Source organism: Eublepharis macularius, chromosome 1, assembly GCF_028583425.1.
Source record: "Eublepharis macularius isolate TG4126 chromosome 1, MPM_Emac_v1.0, whole genome shotgun sequence".
Lineage (NCBI taxonomy): Eukaryota > Metazoa > Chordata > Lepidosauria > Squamata > Eublepharidae > Eublepharis > Eublepharis macularius.
Genome location: NC_072790.1, coordinates 18847899 through 18858477, shown reverse-complemented (window position 1 = coordinate 18858477; position 10579 = coordinate 18847899).

Below are 10579 nucleotides of genomic sequence, written 5' to 3'. Positions count from 1 at the left end.
TACACAGGCTTCGTCGGGGATGCAGTTCAATGAAGAATTTCGGATGCGGGCGGCAATGAACCCTGATTTGCCATGGGATAAGATTCTGCAGCAACCCTGGCTGCAGGCGATGGCTCTGCTAAGGCTAATCTTACTGACCGCTCTGACAGTGGCTATTTAGTACAGCGGTCCTCCACCGTGCCCAGTATCCATGGGTTTGTGGGTCAGCTGGTTCAACCACGGCTGTTGTGCTGGGACTAGGCGAACCAGGGAACATGCACAAGGAAACCGTGCAGGTACAAGCACGAACGCCCAACATGTGGGGGCTCCCACTCCTTTAACTTTTGCCTTAGGCGCCATAGAGGAGGTTGGGGTAAGCATGGGGGTGGGGCCGGTGGTAACTTCCCTCAGCAAGCTGGATAAGGGCCCAGCCCAATAAAACGGAGGGAACTTAAGTACCTCTTGGATGGTTATCTTAAGCATGAAGACACTTTGTTTGTATTCAGTGGGTTTAACGGTGGGTTCAGGATTCCTTTCCAGGGACCTTGGACTCCTTTCATGGCAGCCAATCTTCGATCAGTGGCAGGTAGGGAAGGGATTGTTAGGGAAAAGGTTGTTGGGACACTCTTCATTATCTGGGTGCCTTTTTCCTTTTCAAGGGGCCTTCATTAACCTAGCAGGGCAATTGGTGGTCCAACTGGCCCAGGGCCCTGCTGAGTTGGACACGGACCACAAAACCTCCAGGCTGTCACTGGGAAAGCTGGCCGACCTCAGGGTGGGGTTTGCCTCATTTGATGAGTGGCATAGAGTATCTCTGACTGAGTTGCAGCAGCTTGAAGGACACTTAAACTTTGTTTTTAGAGTGGTGGTTCCTGAACGGGCTTTCTTAAGGCGCCTCTGTGACGCCATGGACAAATTAAGGCTTCCCCATCACAGGCTCAGGATGGATGTTCAGGATGGATGCTAGATTTAGGGAGGAACTTGGGGGAACTTATGGTTTGGGAGGAATTTTACAGGAATTTAATGGCATTCCCTTTTGAGGGGCGATCTTTTGCTGGAAGCGGAGTTGTACGGTTACTCTGATGCCTCCTGCTCTCTTGGATGTGGGGTGTTCTTCTGAGGGCACTGGCGTGCTGAGCAGTGGCCATCAGATTGGGTTGAGTAGGGCCTCAGGGAATGAGACCTTGCCAAGCATACCGTGCACTTCTGGTGTGCCACATTGTGTTCATGGCCAAGCACGTCCCAGGGTGGGATAGCACCTAGGTAGTCGTGTTCGGCTGAGGGCTAGGGGCTTAGTGGTATCTCTATTAGGTGACAGCAATGCATTTACCAGCAGAGCCCACGGGTTTGCAGTAACCATTGGGAATGTCTGCATTAGGGAAGAGGTTAGAGAGTTGGTCCCAAGAGGCAGTCAGACCCCGAGAGGCAGCCAGGCCTAGGCATAATAGCCAGACCCTGAGAGGCAGCCAGACCAAGGCATAATAGCCAGACCCCGAGAGGCAGCCAGACCAAGGCATAATAGGGAGCCTATTACTCCAGCCGTCCAGTGTGCTGCTCTGGTCCTGGGGTTGACTCTAGTTCAGGCAGCTGCACGGGCAGCCTTTTTGGGGGCACGTAGGATAAGTGAATGGGTGGCCCATCCTCTCAAGGATGAGTCAGGTAGGGCCTTACTGGCCTAGAACATAAAAAGTGTGTGGATGTTAATGCTACTTTAAGGATTAGACGTTATAGGATTAGAAGTTCTAGGACGGATCAGTTACAGCTGCGGTATGTTATCCAGCTGGGTCCATGTGCAGATATAGGGTGGTGCCCAGTGTCGGTGCTGAAGTAGTATATTGCACTTTGAGAGGAAGACGGGGGGAGGGGGTTACAGTTTTGTCACATTGATGAAGGCCCCCCCTTGACTAGGCACCAGTGTGGGACAGTCATTGGATGGGCTCTGACAAGATTGAGTCTGCAGAACTTTAAAAGTGGCACCCATTCCTTCCGGATGTCAGGGTTAGAATGTTCTTCCTATACATGTAACCAAAGAGACTCCATATTAATTCTTTCAGTATAATAAGTGCTTCATTCACAGGTGCCAAGATGTTCCCAGCAGCTATCTCGCAGAAGAGGATTGTTTTGGCTACCGCTTTTCCAGCCTTGGGAAACTTTCGCTTTCTCAGCTTCAAAGGGATTGTTTTGAGAACTATGGGGGGAGGTTGGGTCTGCTGGGATCTGATACTTTGTACCTTATGCTTTGCCTGTCATTCGTAACAATACACGTGTACCAGCCTGGATATTGTATCTGGGCCAGTGGACTATAATGAATACTTTCTTCAGTAAACTTTTTGAAAACAACGGACTTTTGTCTGATTGCAGAAGGTAGTCTGGAGTATAGACATTATCTAGCCACAGTTCTGACACCGGACTGGGGCAGCCTTGAGAGCTGCAGCCATGTGTTATTAGGTTATTCAGTGGGTGGGCCGGTGGAGATCCAAGGCTTATCGGTCTACATTCACCCACTGGGTGCTGGGAACCTCAACTGACTTGTTTTTTCTTTAGGTGCTGTGTTTCACCGGGGAAGGCTGCAGATCCTTATATGCGGACACAGCATGGTTTTTGGGTGGCCCACCAAGCCAAGAGGACGGCAATCGGGTCCCAGCTTGGGCTAAGTGAGTGGGCCATGGTTGAGTGGCAGGGCCGACAAGGCCTAAAGTGGCCAGGGCAGCTGCCTTTGCTGTTTGAGGGGAGGAGTGGTCCTCTGCCTGACATATTGGTCATTCACCTGTGAGGTAATGACCTGGGCTTGTAAAGGGTATGGCCTCTTGCTTTGCAGGCACAGGCTGACTTGCAGTGGATTAGCAAGCAGTGGCCTGGCATCTTAACTATTTGGTTGGAGATAGTTCAGTTAGCTTGGGGGAATGGGTTGGACATTTATCTTCCCCATCTCAGGATTAAGGCCCGCTTGGCCAACCTCTACCGAGGTGATGGGGGGGGTACGTTTTGGTGGCGGGCAACAACAGATAGATAGATAGATAGATAGATAGATAGATAGATAGATAGATAGATAGATAGATAGATAGATAGATAGATAGATAGATAGATAGATAGATAGATAGATAGATAGATAGATAGATAGATAGATAGATAGATAGATAGATAGATAGATAGATAGATAGATAGATAGATAGATAGATAGATAGATAGATAACCTGAGGCAAGGGCTATGGCTTACAGTAAGTCACCTGTGGGGTGCGAAGGCCTGAGCAGAGGCTCAGCCTTAGCGTTGGCAAGATTTAGTTGGGGGGATGTTAGCAGGATGGTGAGTACCCTTGGCACATCCCCATTGGTGGGGATATTAGGGGCCTGTCAGGATTGGCTGGCATGCTTGGCAGCGGCCAGTTGAGAGGGCAGGCTGCCTGGTGGGATCTCCTGGACAAGTCCTTCCCTCGTGCTCCGCTGCGGAGGTGCTTGGAGCTTTAAGGGGGAAACCATCCGCCAGGCCGGCCGGATCCCAGCCATGCATGTGAATGGCTCGCATCCGGGGCAGTGGGTCTTGCCCAGACAGGTCAAGGCGGGGTCCAGGGGAGTGACCCCGGGGCTTGACCTGTACCGCTGGTTAGGCCCTTGCCAGGGTTTTTTAGTTGTTGCAGTTCATGTTGTTGCCTAAATAAAAATGGCCCTTTATTACCCAAGCCTTGTGTCTGCCTCTTATTCCAACTGGGGGGGGGAGGGAATTATTGGGTCGTCTTCTTGATAATAGTCATTTGAGGGCATTCCAGCCCGTTGGGGATCACAGATGCAAAAATATTATATCACAGTGCTATATAACTTCAAAAAATTCAGGATGTGAAGAATGCTGTCTCAACGGGTAGACATTTTTTTGCCTTTTTATGACAGTCACCAAAAGTGGGGCCTTTTTGACCTTGCAAAAAAATCGCTCACGAAACCACCACCCCTTTCAGTTCAGCAACAGTAAGAAACTTGTTAAGTGACAACAATTTCTATTATTGTTTTCTTAATTTTTCGACCAAGGTGAAACAGCGCTTCCATTTATTCAGGAGAATGGTTTCATATTTCCCAGGCTTGGTTTCCTTGTTGGTTTAAATCCAACAAGGAAATACTTCCAAATATTTGTACGTATGAGTTGACCGTTGTTTTGTTTTGATTTGAATTTGTGCTTCAAGGTTTGTCAAGACCATGAAAGTAAATTGAATCAGCACCCTAACTCCACCAAAAATAAATTAGCTGCAGTCTTTTTTGTTTTTCTTAAAAAGAAGCCTGCTATGGAGTGACACAGACAAAGAAATACAAAGAATTCTATGTCATCAGAGTCGTATTTATAGTTCTCATTGAGACTCGGAGTACGGTTATCTCCAGGGCTTTTTTTCTGGGAAAAGAGGTGGTGGAACTCAGTGGGTTGCCCTCGGAGAAAATGGTCACATGGCTGGTGGCCCCGCCCCCTGATCTCCAGACAGAGGGGAGTTGAGATTGCCCTCTGCGCCATGCGCCATGCGCGGAGGGCAATCTCAACTCCCCTCTGTCTGGAGATCAGGGGGCGGGGCCACCAGCCATGTGACCATTTTCAAGAGGTTCCGGAACTCCATTCCACTGCGTTCCTGCTGAAAAAAAGCCCTGGTTATCTCTACAAAGTGTTTCCCACTGAAAAATCACTGCCCTGGGTTGGACATGTACTGTAGTCCTGTCAAAACATTAGTGGTTGCCCATATGTTGAACTGTTTCCCATGCCAGAAGGAAATGGGGCTCTCATAATGGTCAACCTACATGGTTGTATCTTGTATACATGTTTTGAACTCATTTGGTTCTATGATTCTTTAACAGCAGTATCCCAGATGCTAGGGAGCCTAGGTGTAGTAATAACAACAACATTTGATTTATATACCACCCTTCAGGACAACTCAATGCCCACTCAGAGTGGTTTACAAAGTGTGTTATTATCCTCACGACAATCACTCTGTGAGGGGATGGGGCTGAGAGAGCTCCGAGAGAGCTGTGACTGACCCAAGGTCACTCAGCTGGCTTCAAGCAAAGGAGTGGGGAATCAAACTCAGTTCTCCAGATTAGAGTCCTGCTGTTCTTAACCACTACACCAAACTGGCTCTCTAATTCTCCGGAAGAACTTGCTCCATAATATGTTTCATAATATGAATGATGCAGAGAAGCATTTTGACTGCAAATAACTTCAGCAGCCGCATGATGTGGTCAGAATTTGGATTTGAGCTCAGAAAAAAACCCAAGCTATTTTCTACTTTTTTAAAAAAAGTAGTTTGGTTTGTTGACCCATATTCCAGAGAGTTGAGGAAAAATTCTCTATCACGCTACTGGTGGCATTGATGTGGATGGCTCCAATAAGCCATGGTGTAACCGTGTTTTGGGCCAACTGGAAAAATGCAGCACAGCGAACTTGTGAGGGCTGATCACAGCATCAGATGGAAGAGTCCATTTTCACAACTGCTTCTGGCAGGAATCCGCTGTATGCGCTTACTTCCACCCTTTGTGCCACATACTGTGTGCAGGCCGGCAGCAGCTGCAGAACTTCTGCACAGATTAATTTTTCACCCATCAAAGCAAGCTCATGGCCTTAAACTTTACACAGTCATCTCAGGACATGGTGTCAGAGGATGGGAGGTGGCTATTAGACCAGAATTTACTATGAGAACAGGGCCCTGTGAACTTCTGACTTAATGCAGTTTATATAACAATATCCCTTCCTAATAAATGGCGCCTGACTGAACTATCTCACAGGGCAGAACCCTCGTCTGGCCCAATCTAACACAATTCTCCTTGTCTCACCTAAGCAAGTTTTTTGTTGATGTGAACACAGAGCACTTACATTGCCTAGCAACAGGAGACAGTTTGCACAACAGCCTTTTAATGCTTATTTGTATTTAGAGATGCATTTGTGATGATACACATCAGTGCTCCTGCAGGCATCTCTGCCAAATTGCCTTTTTGCCTTGTCAGGCTCCTGTGCTGTTGGAATGTATTTATTATGTGCATATCACTTACCCTGTATTATCATTGAACAGTGTGGTCAAATGACTGATAAAATGTGGACCATTGATACAAGCTGTAAGTGCTTCTGGTTATATAAACCTGACAATTCCAGCCAGTATTTTTCCATACCTTTTCCCAAGCTTCCATTGAAATTTCCTTATTACAGTTTATGGCCCATTTGACCAACTGAACTTTAACAACTTCCTCCTCTGTAAACCATTTCAGTAATATCTTATATATTTTAGAAATTATTTTCTTCCCCCCCTGAAGCAAACAATTCTCAATCTCAGCGTTTTGTAGTCTAAAACCATTTTTCCTTTTGTCTTTCTCATATAGGTCTTTTATCTGCATATATTGAAACCATCCATATTGGAATGGCAATTCTTCATTACCTTTAAGCATATAGTTATTCTGTTGTATCTCAAGAATTTCTTTATATGTCAACCAGTCTTCCCCTGCATATTCTGTTCTTGGATTTACTCCTTCCACATCATTTGGACTCCTTTAGTGACAACTGGATCAAAGCCAAAGATATCTCTGACACCACGAGAGAAGTTCCAGCTATGGAATTTCCCCAGTATAACACTGGAAGCCCCATCCTGGATATTCCGTGCTAGCCTGATCTCATTAGAGCTTGGACGCTAAGCAAGAGACGGTCACCAGTCCAACTTGACTGGGTGTGCATGTATGTGACAGATGTCAAGCATCCCCCTGAGGTGGCTTAGCACACAAATGTTCTAGTCTTTGGTTTTAAATTTTAATATGGTATGATAGCAACAAATTTTGTAACTCACTTTCCCTGTAACTTAACAGCCTACAAGACAAACGTTGGAATATTTTATGAGTAATTTCCCTCTGTGTGTGTGGTGCCCTCCAGTCATAGCTGACTTATAGCAACCCCTGGTGGGGTTTTCATGGCAAGATACTAACAGAGATGGTTTGCCATTGCCTGCCTCTGCAACCGTGGTCTTTGTTGGAGGTCTCCCATCCAATTACTCATAGAATCATAGAATCATAGAGTTGGAAGGGTCCATACAGACCATCTAGTCCAACCCCCTGCCCAGTGCAGGATCAGCCTAAAGCATCTCTGACAAGTATTCATCCAGCCTCTTCTTGAAAACTGCCAGTGAAGGGGAGCTCACCACCTCCCTAGGCAGCTGATTCCACTTTTGAACTACTCTGACCGTGAAAAAGTTTTTCCTAATATCCAGCCGGTACCTTTGTGCATGTAGTTTTAGCCCATTGCTTCACGTCCTACCCTCTGCTGCCAACTGGAACAGCTCTTTGCCCTCCTCCAAATGACAGCCTTTCAAATATTTAAAGAGAACAATCATGTCCCCCCTCAACCTCCTCTTCTCCAAACTAAACATTCCCAAGGCCCTCAGCCTTTCCTCGTAGGGCTCAGTCTCCAGACCCCTGATCATCCTCGTCGCTCTCCTCTGCACCCTCTCGATTTTGTCCACATCCTTTTTGAAGTGAGGCCTCCAGAACTGCACACAATACTCCAGGTGTGGCCTGACCAAGGCAGTATAGAGAGGGGCTATGACCTCCTGCGATTTCGATGCTATGGCCCCTTTGATACAACCCAAGATTGAATTAGCCTTTTTTGCCACCGCATCACACTGACTGCTCATATTCAGTTTGCAGTCCACTCTTACTCCAAGATCCCTTTCACATATACTACTGCCCAGAAGTGTATCCCCCATCCAGTATTTGTGCTTCCCATTTTTGTGGCCCAGATGTAATACTGTGCACTTGTCTTTGTTGAATTGCATCCTATTCACAGCTGCCCACTTCTCCAGAGTATTCAGGTCTTGTTGAATTTTAATTCTATCTTCTTGGGTGTTTGCTACCGCTCCCAATTTGGTATCATCAGCAAATTTAATGAGCAGCCCTTCCACTCCTTCATCCAGATCATTGATAAAAATATTGAAAAGTACCGGGCCCAAAACCGAGCCCTGCGGCACCCCACTGGACACCTCCCTCCAATCTGATGAAACACCGTTGACCACCACTCTTTGAGTGCAGTTCTCCAACCAGTTCCCTATCCACCGAACTGTCCTATAGTCTACTCCACAGTCTTCCAGTTTGCCCATCAGAATGTCATGGGGGACCTTATCAAATACTAACCAAGGCCAATCCTGCTTAGCTTCAGAGATCTGACAAGATCAGGCTCACCTGGGCCATCCAAGTCAGGGATATGAATATGTTGTAACTGCAACTTCATAAATAAAGATGGCTAAATCACATATACACTTTTTCATCTTGCAACAAATTTCAAATGTACTATTCAGACTACTATTTACATTCCTCCTATTCAACACCATTAACATTTAGAGCTCTTCAAATTGATATAGTGCAGAGTCTCCAGTTCTTGCATAGAGGCAACACACTCGTGCCCTCTCCTTCCCCATATGTTGAGTCCATGCGTAGTGAGGTCATCTGTGCTCAGATACATACAATCCATGTACACTCGATTGTTCTTTAAATAGTAAAAAGTCCAGTAGCACCTTTAAGATTATCCAACTTTATTATAGCATAAGCTTTCGAGAACCACAGCTCTCTTAGTCAGATGCACTGTCAGCTTTTGAGAACCACAGCTCTCTTCATCTGATGATGAATCTGTGGTTCTCAAAAGCTTATGCTACAATAAAGTTGGTTAGTCTTAAAGGTGCTACTGGACTCTTTACTATTTTGCAACTACAGACTAACACCGCTAACTCCTCTTGATTGTTCTTTATGTGTGTGTGACGTGATTCTCCAGTTATAGTCAATGCATGTATAGCTGAACATGTAATTTCAACCCCGCTGGTCCCTGGTTTCATTTGTAAAGGGAATGTGTGCTGGCTTTCGGCATTCAGTGTAACATATGAACAGAGCTTTTATCTAGAAGGTTATATGCCTGCAAGTGTGGGTTCACGTCCAAAATCACCCCCTGCCCCTTCTGCATAATGCAAACTTGCTCTGTGGCTCCTATATGGGAGACTCTGCCATTAATAGAGGAAGGAAGAACATTACTAAGCTAATAAATGGTGGTGGGGAGTGCCCTCAAGTCATAGTTGACTTATGGCGACCCCCTAGTGGGGTTTTCAAGGCAAGAGACTAAAAGAGATGGTTTGCCATTGCCTGCCTCTGCAACCTTGGTCTTCATTGGAGGTCACCCATCCAATTACTAACCAAGGCTGACCCTGCTTAGCTTCTTCTGCGGAGATCAGGCTCACCTGGGCTATAAAGAGTTTACTCATATTGTGGGGGACATGAAACACTTTTTCAGATGTTGTTCTTTGAGGCACGGAGTTCCGTTCCCTTGCATACATGGGCAGGGTGCTTTGTCTTTGGAGGAGGAGAGTTGAGGACCCCTTTGAGTTAGGGTTTCTGGATTTCTGAGGCTGGGGGTCCATAAACGTTCTGAGAAAAGAAGGGTTTAGCAATATGCTCTTCCGTCATCTGTGATCAGGCCACACTATTTGGAGATGAGAATGGGATTGAAGTTTCCATTCGTGCACTCGTGTAAGGGGAGAGACGAGCTCTCAGGTAATAGGGTGTGGTGCTTATTTTTGCTGCAACTGACTACCCCCCTGGAAACATTAAGCACCAGACATTCCCCTAAATACCATGAGACTGGCCAATTGGCGGCATGGATGCACTGTCTGTCCTGTTTAAAGAAAACTTGGATGGCAGAATGCTTTAAAATGCCTATGTGAAAAAACAGGTACAGTTGGGATTTATGGCAGAAAACATCACACCCAAACAAAAGCCGAGCCTGCATGGGTCAATTTCGCTGGTTCATTTCCCATACTGCAGTGTTGTTTTTGTGACCATCTGCACCAGATTTGCCACCATGAGTGGTTACTCTGGCCACTATGCAGCTTTCCTCCAGCTTTCCTAGGAGAAATATCCCAACTTTTAAAAAAAATCTACTTTGCGTTAAGTATACTCTTTATTCCGTTTTTGGTGTTCCCACCCTCCTCCTGCCCTCTGCCAGCCCACTGCATTGTGATTGGCTGTCCTCATCTAGCCAGCCACTTCCTCTCCCCTCCTTTTCATTCTTCTCCGCAACCCTCTTTCCTCCTTTTAATTTTTTTTAAAATCCAGAGCAGGATTGATGAATTGCTGATTTGAAAGCACATGAGGAAGTTCCCTTTTAATTCCTTTTGCTTTGGCATGGATAGGAATATTGCATAGGGGGGTAAATATCTGGATATCAAAAATAAAGCTTTTAATATCAAGTTTTAGAGAGGTGTGAACAGCCACGTACAAGCCGATTCCATGCTTTTTGGCTTGACTTCAGAGAAAGTGAGGAGTTATGTCCCTGATGCAGAAGGGGCTAAAGTGGAAGATAAATTGAAAGGCTGTTTTCTTTCAATTACTGGCTGTCACTGAAATGGAAATTATATGGAGATCTCTCCTGTCTAATATACCATCAATTAGTCCATATTGGATGAAAGTGGAAGAAAAGGCAAAAATGTGATGAAAATCAGTATGTAAGGTACTGCTGATAATGGATACAAGAATCCAGAAGCAGTCTAAACAGCAGAGAAGATGGAGCTTTAATCTACCATCAAGGGCTTTTTATATTTAACATAATTGTGTTTTCCTG